General features: G+C 43.5%; 2 protein-coding genes across 2 annotated transcripts in view; both read right to left on the bottom strand.

Annotated features, from left to right (window-relative positions):
* The window catches only part of LOC115208429 (RNA-binding protein 12), a 47,732-nt gene extending 33,898 nt beyond the window's left edge, over positions 1–13,834 (bottom strand). The window contains exon 1 of the mRNA XM_029776488.1: positions 13,773–13,834. The gene's annotated coding sequence lies outside the window, so the exon portion shown is untranslated. The remainder of the gene's footprint in view (positions 1–13,772) is intronic.
* The window catches only part of LOC115208430 (RNA-binding protein 12-like), a 28,501-nt gene extending 14,657 nt beyond the window's left edge, over positions 1–13,844 (bottom strand). Inside the window, 1 exon segment of the mRNA XM_029776489.1 lies at positions 13,773–13,844. The gene's annotated coding sequence lies outside the window, so the exon portion shown is untranslated.
* Between the last annotated feature and the right edge of the window lie 986 nt (positions 13,845–14,830).

Here is a 14,830-nt window from a genome sequence, read left to right as displayed (position 1 = left end):
CAGAAACAGAAGATGGGTAAGCTTCCTCATTATGAAGGAGTTTGTGTAGGCCAAGGCTCCTCCTGAAACATTGAGCTCCAGATGGAATAGCTGGTTTGAGGCAGTGAAGTACCATGCAGAGCATGTTCATCTGTACAGAGTTTTTGTTGGCAGAAAAGTCCTCATCCCAGGCAGTCAAACATCCTCAGCAAGCTGGAAACAGAGAAGGTGCAGGCTCTCACTGTTAAGCTAACCATCTCAGAGGGCTGCTCCAAACTGATGACAGCTCTGTCAATCCTGGAAGGAACCCACCGTCCCACAGCAGTGTCTGCATACAATGTCATGGAGGATCTAGGCTCTTACCTAGTGAATGGAATGGCAAAAACATGTTGGTATGGTGCCAAGACAGATGAACTATTGAGAAAGATAGGGATTGGAGAGAGGAGGGAGGTACTTGACCATCTCCATGATGCATTCCACTTGGCCTTCACAAAGTTCTCAGCACTGGGACACACATCCAGCCAGAGAGGACTACCGGCTGGCTAGGCTGTTCGATCCTATGCAGGCTCCAGCCATGGAAAAGCAGATTGAAGCTTACAAACAACTGAAACCCATCGCAAGCCCATCAACAGAGCTCAGTGAAGAATGGATTGCCTATCAGCTTTGTGTGTCCAGGGAGCCCTCACCTGCTTTGGAGCTTTCTGATTACTGGAGGGGCCTGAGTGCGAGATTCCCAAGAGTTGCAGAAGTGGCAGTGCCCTACATCTACTTCCCAGTCAGCTCAGTCGACTGTGAGAGGAGTTTCAGCAAATACAAGACTCTACTCACAGACAAGCGAGAGGCACTCACTGAGCTCAACACAAATAGGCTGACAATCATGTACTTCAATGGAGATGTCTGTGATAGATGGAAAACTTACAATGGACAGACATAGGAGCTCATAAGGTAGTTCCATAGGTTTTGCCTATTGCTGCATCATTGCCTGAATCTTTTTTTATTTTCTTTCCATTTACAATGAAACACTTTCTTTGACAAAAAAAACAATGAATGCAATGTGTTTTTTTGTACATAAGTATAACTCTAGGTTTTGACTATCGCATGCTGCATTGTTGCCTAGATTCCTGCATGACTTTTTTTTGTTTATAATGAAACACTTAGAACTGTATTGAAGCACTTGCCTTGATAAAAAAAATAGTGCAATGTTGTATTGCATCATCACAAATATACTGTTATCTTATTAAATTGTTGATGTTTTATTCATTCACATTATTAGACACTCTTTTTGATGATAAAATAAGCATAAATTGTAAAACACACAATTCAAATAAAAATAGAAAAAAATTGAATTTGGGAAAAACTAAGCGGATTTCATAGGGCCCTAAAAATAGTCAGACTACAACCACCCGAGTCATAGACTGTTCTCTCTGCTACCGCACGGCAAGTGGTACCGGAGCGCCAAGTCTAGGTCCAAAAGACTTCTTAACAGCTTCTACCCCCAAGACATAAGACTCCTGAACAGCTAATCAAATGGCGACCCAGACTATTTGTATTGTCCCCCCACCCCCTCTTTTATGCTGCTGGTACTCTGGTTATTATCTATGCATAGTCACTAACTCTACCTACATGTACATATTACCTCAATTAACCTATGCCCCCGCACACTGACTCTGTACCGGTACCCCCTGTATATAGCCTCGCTACTGTTATTTTACTGCTGCTCTTTAACTATGTTATTTACATTTTTTACTTAACACTTATTTTTCTTAACTGCATTGTTGGTTAAGGGCTTGTACAGTGGGGGAAAAAAGTATTTGATCCCCTGCTGATTTTGTACGTTTGCCCACTGACAAAGAAAGGATCAGTCTATAATTGTAATGGTAGGTTTATTTAAACAGTGAGAGATAGACTAACAACAAAAATATCCAGAAAAACGCATGTCAGAAATGTTATAAATTGATTAGCATTTTAATGAGGGAAATAAGTATTTGACCCCCTCTCAATCAGAAAGATTTCTGGCTCCCAGGTGTCTTTTATACAGGTAACGAGCTGAGATTAGGATCATACTCTTAAAGGGAGTGCTCCTAACCGCAGCTTGTTACCTGTAAAAAAGACACCTGTCCACAGAAGCAATCAATCAATCAGATTCCAAACTCTCCACCATGGCCAAGACCAAAGAGCTCTCCAAGGATGTCAGGGACAAGATTGTAGACCTACACAAGGCTGGAATGGGCTACAAGACCATCGCCAAGCAGCTTGGTGAGAAGGTGACAACATTTGGTACGATTATTGGCAAATGGAAGAAACACAAAAGAACTGTCAATGTCCCTCGGCCTGGGGCTCCATGCAAGACCACACCTCGTGGAGTTGCAATGATCATGAGAACGGTGAGGAATCAACCCAGAACTACACGGGAGGATCTTGTCAATGATCTCAAGGCAGCTGGGACCATAGTCACCAAGAAAACAATTGGTAACACACTACGCCGTGAAGGACTGAAATCCTGCAGCGCCCGCAAGGTCCCCCTGCTCAAGAATATATATATATACATGCCCGTCTGAAGTTTGCCAATGAACATCTGAATGACTCAGAGGACAACTGGTGAAAGTGTTGTGGTCAGATGAGACCAAAATGGAGCTCTTTGACATCAACTCAACTCGCCGTGTTTGGAGGAGGAGGAATGCTGCCTATGACCCCAAGAACACCATCTCCACCGTCAAACATGGAGGTGGAAACATTATGCTTTGGGGTGTTTTTCTGCTAAGGGGACATGACAACTTCACCGCATCAAAGGGACGATGGACGGGGCCATGTACCGTCAAATCTTGGGTGAGAACCTCCTTCCCTCAGCCAGGGCATTGAAAATGGGTCGTGGATGGGTATTCCAGCATGACAATGACCCAAAACACAGGGCCAAGGCAACAAAAGGAGTGGCTCAAGAAGAAGCACATTAAGGTCCTGGAGTGGCCGAGCCAGTCTCCAGACCTTAATCCCATAGAAAATCTGTGGAGGGAGCTGAAGGTTCGAGTTGCCAAACGTCAGCCTCGAAACCTTAATGACTTGGAGAAGATCTGCAAAGAGGAGTGGGACAAAATCCCTCCTGAGATGTGTGAAAACCTGGTGGTCAACTACAAGAAACGTCTGACCTCTGATTGCCAACAAGGGTTTTACCACCAAGTACTAAGTCATGTTTTGCAGAGTTGTCAAATACTAATTTCCCTCATTAAAATGCAAATCATTTTATAACATTTTTGACATGCGTTTTTCTGGATTTTTTTGTTATTCTGTCTCTCACTGTTCAAATAAACCTACCATTAAAATTATAGACTGATCATTTCTTTGTAAGTGGGCAAACGTACAAAATCAGCAGGGGATCAAATACTTTTTCCCCCTACTGTAAGTAATCATTTCACTAAGGTCTACCTACACCTGTTGTATTCGGCTAATAAAAATTGAATTAATTGTTTAAAATTCTGAGAGGATCAGAAAAATTAGGCCATGTGTTATCACATAAATGCATAACATTAAAACACTAAAGGTGCAAGACAATTAGCCTATGTGTAGGCTCAAGTCTCAAGCATTGTTCAGTGCAGGTGTTGGCCAAAACAACCTATTAAAAATCAAGTAGAAAATGTGGTCAACAGAAGGAGATCAGGTCATGAAGTGGAGACATTTACTTGGGGCTTGTGGATAATGTGGTATCTTGTCAAAGAAAGCCACCAACATACCATGCTCTTCCTCTATACCACTCATACCTTGGTAGGTCATTCTTAGCTCTGCTCACCTTCAGAGGTTTCCACAATACACTATCCCAAAAGGGACACTAGCCCAAAAAGGAATCAATAAGGCCAATGAATATAGCCCAACAAAGCTAATAATTACTGGTAAAAACCATGAAGAGCAGACAGAAAGTTGTGGGGGTTGGACTGGAAGTCAGTTGAATTAGCCTGTTGAGGACATATTCACAAGCTTACCTGTAATAATGGTGCTTCGTTAAAACTGTGGCACGGGATATACAAGCCAATCCTGACAGCAAGCAATTTAATTCAATTCTTGACTAACAAAACAATAGGAAATGGAAGCAAAAACATGAGCAAAAAGCAGGCAAATGTAGGCATCCTTAGTGAACAACATGTACAAAACACTTGATTCAACCCCATATCAGCTTTTGTTTTGCATCAGGAGAAATGAAGTAAATTGGCTTCAACAATTAGAGCACAAACTCTTTCAAACGGCTGCCTCGTTAAAAAGCCATTCACTAATATATTTCATTTACATTTACATTTTAGTCATTTAGCAGGCGCTCTTATCCAGAGCGACTTACAGTAGTGAATGCATACATTTCATTTCATGCATTTTTTTTTTTGTACTGGCCCCCCGTGGGAATCGAACCCACAACCCTGGCGTTGCACACCCCATGCTGGCATTGCAAACACCATGCTCTACCAACTGAGCCACAGGGAGCCCTAAACCTTTTTAATCTCAGAGCCTAGACCAAGGCAGGAGGACATAATCTACTGGCTAACAAAATATTGAACAACAATTCATCCTTGGCATAGAAGTTTGGGCTCCTACCACAGGAGGTTGGTGGCACCTTAATTGGGAAGGACGGGCTTGTGGTAATGGCTGGAGCGGAATTAGAGGAATGGTATATACCATTCCATTTGCTCCGTTCCAGCCATTACTATGAGCCGTCCTCCCCTCAGCAGCTTCCACTACATTTAAAATTGTTTCCAATATATACAGTGCATTCGGAAAGTATTCAGACCCCTTGAACTGTTACGTTACAGCCTTATTCTAAAATTGATCAAATATTTGTTTTACCTTATCAATCTACGCACAATTCCACAAAGATTATGCATCTCATAATTTCTCATGTTGACATCAAGCATGAAAATACATTTCATTCATCACAGAAATCCATAAGAGTTAAATAAACATCCATGCCATTGAAAACTTGTATTTCATTGCTCAAGTTTCCCACGATAGCTTATCCTTACTTATTTCTAAAGTGTTTTATGTAAAATGATGTCAACTATATGGCCTACATATGTAAATAAGGTATAGTAATATGGTAATGAACCGGTCAGTTGGAAGACTGATTCTCATCTCCCACCAAACACATCATCTGATCATGACTATCAAGAGACTCTGAAGCCTAATACCTGAACATACTACGGACAAACCTAAAATCAGGTCTGCTGCGTCATCAGTCTCGCACTGAGGATTGTATTCAGACCCTGCCCCATGAAAAACGTAAGCCTGGGCCTACACTAAAATGTAGCCTCGCATATTCCTTATTTTGTATGCAAAATGCTAGAGAAAAAACAACCACCTGCATATGTGTGAACTCAAAGCTTCAGCACACTACAATATCTCAATTGTGTGGGAATCTTTCCACAAAACATACAGGGGACAATGCTCACTCCTGTGAAAGCACCTGACAACATGGTCCACATCAGCAACAATGGACAATAAGTGAGGTCAACTGTGGTTGTCCCACCTAGCCATCTTAACATGGCAATCCGCAGTTGAAACAATAACAAAGCGGCACCTCGCCTCTATTTTGGGTAAAAACTGAGGAAAAGGCCTGGAGAAATATAACCACTTTCAAATTCATAGATGGCTATTGATGCAATGACTGGCCATCCAAGATATCAAAATCATAGTTTTAAGCATAATTTGAGGCCAAACAATGCCAGTATCATTTACTCAAAATAGTCAATCTAAGATTAAATAAATTACAGATTTCTTGAGTTGACGTTTTTGCAGAGGAAGTTTTAGTCGTGCAATTTTACTTCAAGCCAAGGTGTGACATGTCTTATGTAAACAAACTCTGATCCGTTGCACTGCTGGGCAGGTCTGTCTCACTGTATGTGTGTTCTGCGGTAGGATTGGATAGTGCGCAGCAGTGTGTATCCCGTGTTAGTGGGCAAGTTAGCCTTGTTGAAATCAAAACCAAACCCTCAAGTCATGACAAACTCCCTTTAAAAAATTTTTTGGGACGAGACTGACTTTATGACCAAAATTATCCTATTTACACTTTAGTCGATTTTGAAACTAGAATAAATGTTTGACTTAGGCCGTTTTCTATCAGATAAGTGGCATCGATATAAGTTGTTTATTGCCTTCAGCCATCATTAAGTTTGCAGACGACACAACAGTGGTAGGCCTAATCACCGACGAGACAGCCTATAGGGAGGAGGTCAGAGACCTGTCCGGGTGGTGCCAGAATAACAACCTATCCCTCAACGTAACCAAAACTAAAGGACATGATTGTGGACTAAGGAAAAGGAGGGCCGAGCACGCCCCCATTCTCATCAACGGGGCTGTACAGGAGCAGGTTGAGAGCTTCAAGTTCCTTGGTGTCCACATCAACAAACTAGAATGGCCAAAAACAAACCAAGACGGTCGTGAAGAGGGCACAACAAAGCCTATTCCCCCTCAGGAAACTAAAAAGATTTGGCATGGGTCCTGAGGTCCTGAAAAGGTTCTACAGCTGCAACATCGAGAGCATCATGACTGGTTGCATCACTGCCTGGTCCGGCAATTACTCGGCCCCCGACCGCAAGACACTACAGAGGGTAGTGCGTACAGCCCAGTACATCACTGGGGCTAAGCTGCCTGCCATCCAGGACCTCTATACCAGGCGGTGTCAGAGGAAGGCCCTAAAAATTGTCAAAGACCCCAGCCACCCCAGTCATAGACTGTTCTCTCTACTACCGCATGGCAAGCAGTACCGGAGTGCCAAGTCTAGGACAAAAAGGCTTCAACAGTTTTTACCCCCAAGCCATAAGACTCCTGAACAGGTAAACAAATGTCAAGCTGGACTATTTGCATTGTGTACCCCCCAACCCCTCTTTTACACTGATGCTACTCTCTGTTTATCATATATGCATTGTCACTTTAACTATACATTCATGTACAGTGGGGGAAAAAAGTATTTGATCCCCTGCTGATTTTGTACGTTTGCCCACTTACAAAGAAATGATCAGTCTATAATTTTAATGGTAGGTTTATTTGAACAGTGAGAGACAGAATAACAACAAAAAAAATCCAGAAAAACGCATGTCAAAAATGTTATAAAATGATTTGCATTTTAATGAGGGAAATAAGTATTTGACCCCTCTGCAAAACATGACTTAGTACTTGGTGGCAAAACCCTTGTTGGCAATCAGAGGTCAGACGTTTCTTGTAGTTGGCCACCGGGTTTGCACACATCTCAGGAGGGATTTTGTCCCACTCCTCTTTGCAGATCTTCTCCAAGTCATTATGGTTTCGAGGCTGACGTTTGGCAACTCGAACCTTCAGCTCCCTCCGCAGATTTTCTATGGGATTAAGGTCTGGAGACTGGCTCGGCCACTCCAGGACCTTAATGTGCTTCTTCTTGAGCCACTTCTTTTGTTGCCTTGGCCCTGTGTTTTGGGTCATTGTCATGCTGGAATACCCATCCACGACCCATTTTCAATGCCCTGGCTGAGGGAAGGAGGTTCTCACCCAAGATTTGACGGTACATGGCCACGTCCATCGTCCCTTTGATGCGGTGAAGTTGTCATGTCCCCTTAGCAGAAAAACACCCCCAAAGCATAATGTTTCCACCTCCATGTTTGACGGTGGAGATGGTGTTCTTGGGGTCATAGGCAGCATTCCTCCTCCTCCAAACACGGCGAGTTGAGTTGATGTCAAAGAGCTCCATTTTGGTCTCATCTGACCACAACACTTTCACCAGTTGTCCTCTGAGTCATTCAGATGTTCATTGGCAAACTTCAGACGGGCATGTATATGTATTCTTGAGCAGGGGGACCTTGCGGGCGCTGCAGGATTTCAGTCCTTCACGGCGTAGTGTTACCAATTGTTTTCTTGGTGACTATGGTCCCAGCTGTCTTGAGATCATTGACAAGATCCTCCCGTGTAGTTCTGGGCTGATTCCTCACCGTTCTCATGATCATTGCAACTCCACGAGGTGAGATCTTGCATGGAGCCCCAGGCCGAGGGATATTGACAGTTCTTTTGTGTTTCTTCCATTTGCCAATAATCGCACCAAATGTTGTCACCTTCTCACCAAGCTGCTTGGCGGTGGTCTTGTAGCCTATTCCAGCCTTGTGTAGGTCTACAATCTTGTCCCTGACATCCTTGGAGAGCTCTTTGGTCTTGGCCATGGTGGAGAGTTTGGAATCTGATTGACTGATTGCTTCTGTGGACAGGTGTCTTTTATACAGGTAACAAACTGAGATTAGGAGCACTCCCTTTAAGAGTGTGCTCCTAATCTCAGCTCGTTACCTGTATAAAAGACACCTGGGAGCCATAAATATTTCTGATTGAGAGGTGGTCAAATACTTATTTCCCTCATTAAAATGCAAATCAATTTATAACATTTTTGACATGCGTTTTCTGGATTCTTTTGTTGTTATTCTGTCTCTCACTGTTCAAATAAACCTAACATTAAAATTATAGACTGATCATTTCTTTGTCAGTGGGCAAACGTACAAAATCAGCAGGGGATCAAATACTTTTTTCCCCTCACTGTACATGCACATATTTCTTTACTTACCTATTGTTCACCTAATTCCTTTTTTGCACTATTGGTTAGAGCCTGTAAGTGAGCATTTCACTGTAAGGTCTACACCTGTTGTATTCGGCGCATGTGACAAATAAACTTTGATTTGGTGGACCATTTCAGATTGTCAGCGATGTGTACACAGAGGAACTTGAAGCTTTTCACCTTCACTGCGGTCCCATCGATGTGGATAGAGGCATGCTCCCTCTGCTGTTTCCTGAAATACACGGTCAGCTCCTTTGTATTGTTGACGTTGAGGTTATTTTCCTGGCACCACTCCGCCAGGGCCTCACCTCCTCCCTGTTAGGCTGTCTCGTCATTTTTTTATTGTTGGTAATCAGGCCTACTACTGTTGTGTTGTCTGCAAACTCGATGATTGAGTTGGAGGCGTGCATGGGTGAACAGGGAGTACAGGAGGGGGCTGAGCACTCACCCTTGTGGGGCCCCTGTGTTGAGGATCAGCAGTGGTGGTGTTGTTTTTTCCTACCTTCACCACCTGGGGTCAGTCCATCAGGAGGTCCAGGACCCAGTTGCACAGGGCAGGGTTCAGACCCAAGGCCCCGAGGTAATGATGAGCTTGGAGGGTACTATTGTGTTGAAGGCTTAGCTATAGTCCTTTAGTTCACCTTTGCTTTCTTAGGTACAGGAACAATGGTGGACATCTTGAAGCAAGTAGGAACAGCAGACTGGGATAGGGAGAGATTGAAAATGTCGGTAAACACTCCTGCCAGCTGGTCTGCGCATGCTCTGAGGACTTGGCTAGGGATGCCGTCTGGGCCGGCAGCCTTGCGGGGGTTAACACGCTTAAATGTCTTACTCACATTGGCCACGGAGAACGAGAGCCCCCAGTCCTTGGGAGTGGGCTGTGTCGTTGGCACTGTGTTATCCTCAAAGCGGGCAAAGGTGTTTAGCTTGTCCGGGAGCAAGACGCCGGTGTCTGTGTCTTGGCTGATTTTCCATTAGTAATCTGCCATATAAGTATCGTGTCTGAGCCATTGAATTGCTACTCCACTGTCTCTGTACCGACATTTTGCCTGTTTGCTTGCCTTACGGAGGGCATAACTACAGTTTGTATTCAACCATATTCCCAGTCACCTTGCTGTGGTTAAATGCGGTGTTTTGCGCTTTAGGTTTTGCGCGAATGCTGTCACCTATCCACCGTTTTTGGTTTGCGTCGATTTTAATAGTCACAGTGGGAACCACATCCCCTATACACTTCCTGGTGAACTCAGTCACTGTATACGCCAATGTTATTCTCATAGGCTACCTGGAACATATCCCAGTCTGATGTGCAAGTACTATAGGCAATGCTTTGAAGTGTCAAATTTGCTTAGTTAAAATCCCCAGCTACATAAATGCAGCCTCAGGATATGTGGTTTCCAGTTTGCACAAAGTCCAGTGTAATTCCTTGAGGGCCATCGTGGTATCGGCTTGAGGGGGAATTAACACGGCTGTGACTATAACCGAAGAGAATTCTCCAGAGGTAATACGGTCGGCATTTGATTGTGAGGTATTCTAGGTTGAGGGAACAAAAAGACTTGAGTTCCTGTACGTTATCACAATCACATTATGAGTAGTTAATCATGAAACATACACCACCTTCCTTCTTCCCGGAGAGTTCTTTATTCCTGTCTGAGCGATGTACTGAGAACCCAGCTGGCTGTATGAATGGGGACTGTATATCTGGATTGAAGGACCTTTTCAACAGTGCGGGGGGTTGGAACTCTTCAAGAGGGCAGTCACATGTGTTTGCGAGGCAGAGGTCCTGAGTTCGAGTCTCGATATGAGCTGAATCAGGGGGAAACAGTACTCAATAAGAAAGCAGCGAGTCGTCCTTTACATTAACTTCCTGAACTTGTCCCTACAGGCTTTTGCCAAGTGGGCCAACACAGTCTTGTGACATGCAGGAGACCTGGTTCGAACCCAGTCAGTCACAAGATTAAATATGGAGTGAAACGTTTTTTTTGTGCCACTCCCTTCTATAATATCCTTGCGATGCCTGTGGTCATCATGCCACATTGGCTTCAGAAACCACCAGAAGCTGTTGTTTACCATAGACAGTTTGATCCGATACGTGCTCCTTTACCTATCCTGGCTGGCAAAGTACCAGGGTGTTGTCTCTGGTTTTGAATCTGAAATTATGAAACTTTGATCAACTTAAATGATAGTTTGTAAACTTGATCAAGACAATGAATGCAATCTACCATATATATGGTATATAAATATTCAAAATACACTGCTCAAAAAAATAAAGGGAACAGTTAAACAACACAATGTAACTCCAAGTCAATCACACTTCTGTGAAATCAAACTGTCCACTTAGGAAGCAACACTGATTGACAATAAATTTCACATGCTGTTGTGCAAATGGAATAGACAACAGGTGGAAATTATAGGCAATTCGCAAGACACCCCCAATAAAGGAGTGGTTCTGCAGGTGGGGACCACAGACCACTTCTCAGTTCCTATGCTTCCTGGCTGATGTTTTGGTCACTTTTGAATGCTGGCGGTGCTTTCACTCTAGTGGTAGCATGAGACGGAGTCTACAACCCACACAAGTGGCTCAGGTAGTGCAGCTCATCCAGGATGGCACATCAATGCGAGCTGTGGCAAGAAGGTTTGCTGTGTCTGTCAGCGTAGTGTCCAGAGCATGGAGGCGCTACCAGGAGACAGGCCAGTACATCAGGAGACGTGGAGGAGGCCGTAGGAGGGCAACAACCCAGCAGCAGGACCGCTACCTCCGCCTTTGTGCAAGGAGGAGCTGGAGGAGCACTGCCAGAGCCCTGCAAAATGACCTCCAGCAGGCCACAAATGTGCATGTGTCTGCTCAAACGGTCAGAAACAGACTCCGTGAGGGTGGTATGAGGGCCCGACGTCCACAAGTGGGGGTTGTGCTTACAGCCCAACACCGTGCAGGACGTTTGGCATTTGCCAGAGAACACCAACATTGGCAAATTCGCCACTGGCGCCCTGTGCTCTTCACAGATGAAAGCAGGTTCACACTGAGCACGTGACAGACGTGACAGAGTCTGGAGGCGCCGTGGAGAACGTTCTGCTGTCTGCAACATCCTCCAGCATGACCGGTTTGGCGGTGGGTCAGTCATGGTGTGGGGTGGCATTTCTTTGGGGTGCCGCAGAGCCCTCCATGTGCTCGCCAGAGGTAGCCTGACTGCCATTAAGTACCGAGATGAGATCCTCAGACCCCTTGTGAGACCATATGCTGGTGCGGTTGGCCCTGGGTTCCTCCTAATGCAAGACAATGCTAGACCTCATGTGGCTGGAGTGTGTCAGCAGTTCCTGCAAGAGGAAGGCATTGATGCTATGGCCTGGCCCGCCCGTTCCCCAGACCTGAATCCAATTGAGCACATCTGGGACATCATGTCTCGCTCCATCCACCAACGCCACGTTGCACCACAGACTGTCCAGGAGTTGGCGGATGCTTTAGTCCAGGTCTGGGAGGAGATCCCTCAGGAGACCATCCGCCACCTCATCAGGAGCATGCCCAGGCGTTGTAGGGAGGTCATACAGGCACGTGGAGGCCATGCACACTACTGAGCCTCATTTTGACTTGTTTTAAGGACATTACATCAAAGTTGGATCAGCCTGTAGTGTGGTTTTCCACTTTAATTTTGTGTGACTCCAAATCCAGACCTCCATGGGTTGATAAATTGGATTTCCATTGATTATTTTTGTGTGATTTTGTTGTCAGCACATTCAACTATGTAAAGAAAAAAGTATTTAATAAGATTATTTATTTCATTCAGATCTAGGATGTGTTGTTTAAGTGTTCCCTTTATTTTTTTGAGCAGTATATATAAATATTCAATTTGAAATCACATTTTAAACCTGAATGCAATATTCATTCAATTCAGTTTCAAATCATGAAATATAAATTCAATTTATGAATTCAATGATTCAATTTGTGCATTACAACCATGTTTGGTCTAATGGTTATACCCCTGCTGGTTATACCGTTGTAAAACTTTTGCAACAGAAATCGTTCACTCCAAACAGAAACCGTTTCCAACTAAAACGAGTTTCTATTGGACAAATTCAGGTAGGTCCCTCCCCGTTTCGTTTGATTCTTAAACGGTGACCGTTTTCCACTGCAAGACGTAATGAATACACCCCTGGACTACCCAATCCATGGTTGTTGTCCGACATTCTCTGGTCATGACAAATATATAGATGAAATAGCAATGGAATTGCATGGGCACTGTCAACATGAACGAGACTTCATTGTAAAACGCATTTGCCAATAACGTAGCTAAAAGCTCAGTCTGTCACAGTACTAAAGCGGTTTCCAAATGTGAAGGGCTGCAGAAAGACAGCAAATTCTGCAAGGCTACAGGAAGAGACCACAGACAAATTATATCCAGCCATTTCAACATTTTTGCCACTATCCATTTGGATGTGTACCACATTACTCGAGCAAGGGGGTCGTGCTTGCTAGCTAACGTTAGATTGGTATTAAGAGCAGACAGCCTGCAATGAAAACACCTTATCCGAGACTTCAACGTAAAACACATTTGCCAATAACGTAGCTAAAAGCTCAGTCTGTCACAGTACAAGAGGTTTCCAAATCTGAAGGGCTGTAGAAAGACAGCAAATTCTGCAAGGCTATAGGAAGAGACCACAGACAAATTATATCCAGCCATTTCAACATTTTTGCCACTATCCATTTGGATGTGCACCACATTACTCTAGCAAGGGCGTCGTGCTAGCTAGCTAACGTTAGTTGGATTGATATTAAGAGCAGACAGCCAATATGGCGTTGGTCCTGCAATGAAAACCCCTTCTCCGACCTAGAAGCTAGCTAGTTAATTAGCAAGATGGGTAGCTAGCTAGCATCATTGGCTAAAGACAGAACAATTGCCCTTCAACGTAGTTATTCAGACTAGTAGCTACCTAGCAAAACACGAGAATAGCAAACCCAAATGTTTAGCTAGCTAGCTAGTTCCCACATTTCTAAATCTCACGAAAAGCATAACGTAATACATGAGTGATATAGCCTGTTGTTCGCTAAACACATGGTTAGCTAACGTTACCACATTTGGGCAGGCCGAACATCTCAAATGCCCCCCCCAAATAAATATATAGCTAGCTAGCCCTTCTAGCTAACGCTATAGTCACCCAATGTCTAACTGCAGGTTTGTATTTTCACTAATCTGTAACAACCATTTCATTATTACGGTCTCTGTAATTGCATTTGTCTGCTGTGTTTTTATTTGGTCCTTACCGAAATATCTGTTAACAAACAGATCTTTATTATATGGCGCGTCCTCCTCTCTTGCTCTTCTCTCTCTGCTTGTGTAGCTTTTCTTTTTTGTAACAATAAATAGACAATACAATATTCAATTCAGGCAAGAACACATCAAAACCACCGTACACAATTTTAAATTAAATAAAAAAGACATACATAAAATGTTGCATTATAATGTTCAACAGTACAGATCCTTCAAATTGCATAGTAACAGAAGTAATTTAAAAGCTACAAATTCATAGGGGAAGGCTTGAAATCTGGGTTCTTGGGAAATGTACATATCTTGAATTTACTCAGTATTGAAATTAACAATAAAATCTAGCTTCTTATCAATGTTAAACTCTTTTTTTTTTTTGCTCAAGGTAAGGTTTAAACAGACTTATTTAAATATATATATATATATTTTACCTTTATTTAACTAGGCACATTTTATTTTCAATGACAGCCTAGGAACAGTGGGTTAACTGCCTTGTTCAGGGGCAGAACGAGACTTGTACCTTGTCAGCTCGGGGATTTGATCTTGCAACCTTTCAGTTACTAGTCCAACGCTCTAACCACTAGACTACGCTGCGTATTTGAGAAATATACAGCAAGATCCAAGAATTTGGATATTACATTGATAAAAAAAACTACTTCTAAATAGAGGCGTTTGTTGGATATACACTGAGTGTACACAACATTAAGAACAATTTCCTAATATTGAGTTACACCCCTTTTGCCCTCAAACACCTCAATTCATCAGGCATGGACTAAAACAAGGCGTCGAAAGCATTCCAAAGGGATGCGGGCCCATGTTGACTCCAATGCTTCCCACAGTTGTGTGAAGTTGGCTGGATGTCCTTTGGGTGGTAGACCATTCTTGATACACACAGTAAACTGTTGAGCGTGAAACATCTAGCAAACCGGTGTGCCTGGCACCTACCACCATACCCCATTCAAAGACACTTAAATATTTTGTCTTGCCCATTCACCCTCTGAATTGCACACATACACAATCCATGTCTTCTTCTAGATTGGGTTGGCGGACCGCATCC

Source organism: Salmo trutta, chromosome 14, assembly GCF_901001165.1.
Source record: "Salmo trutta chromosome 14, fSalTru1.1, whole genome shotgun sequence".
NCBI lineage: Eukaryota > Metazoa > Chordata > Actinopteri > Salmoniformes > Salmonidae > Salmo > Salmo trutta.
This window is presented reverse-complemented; position numbering and strand designations above follow the sequence as displayed.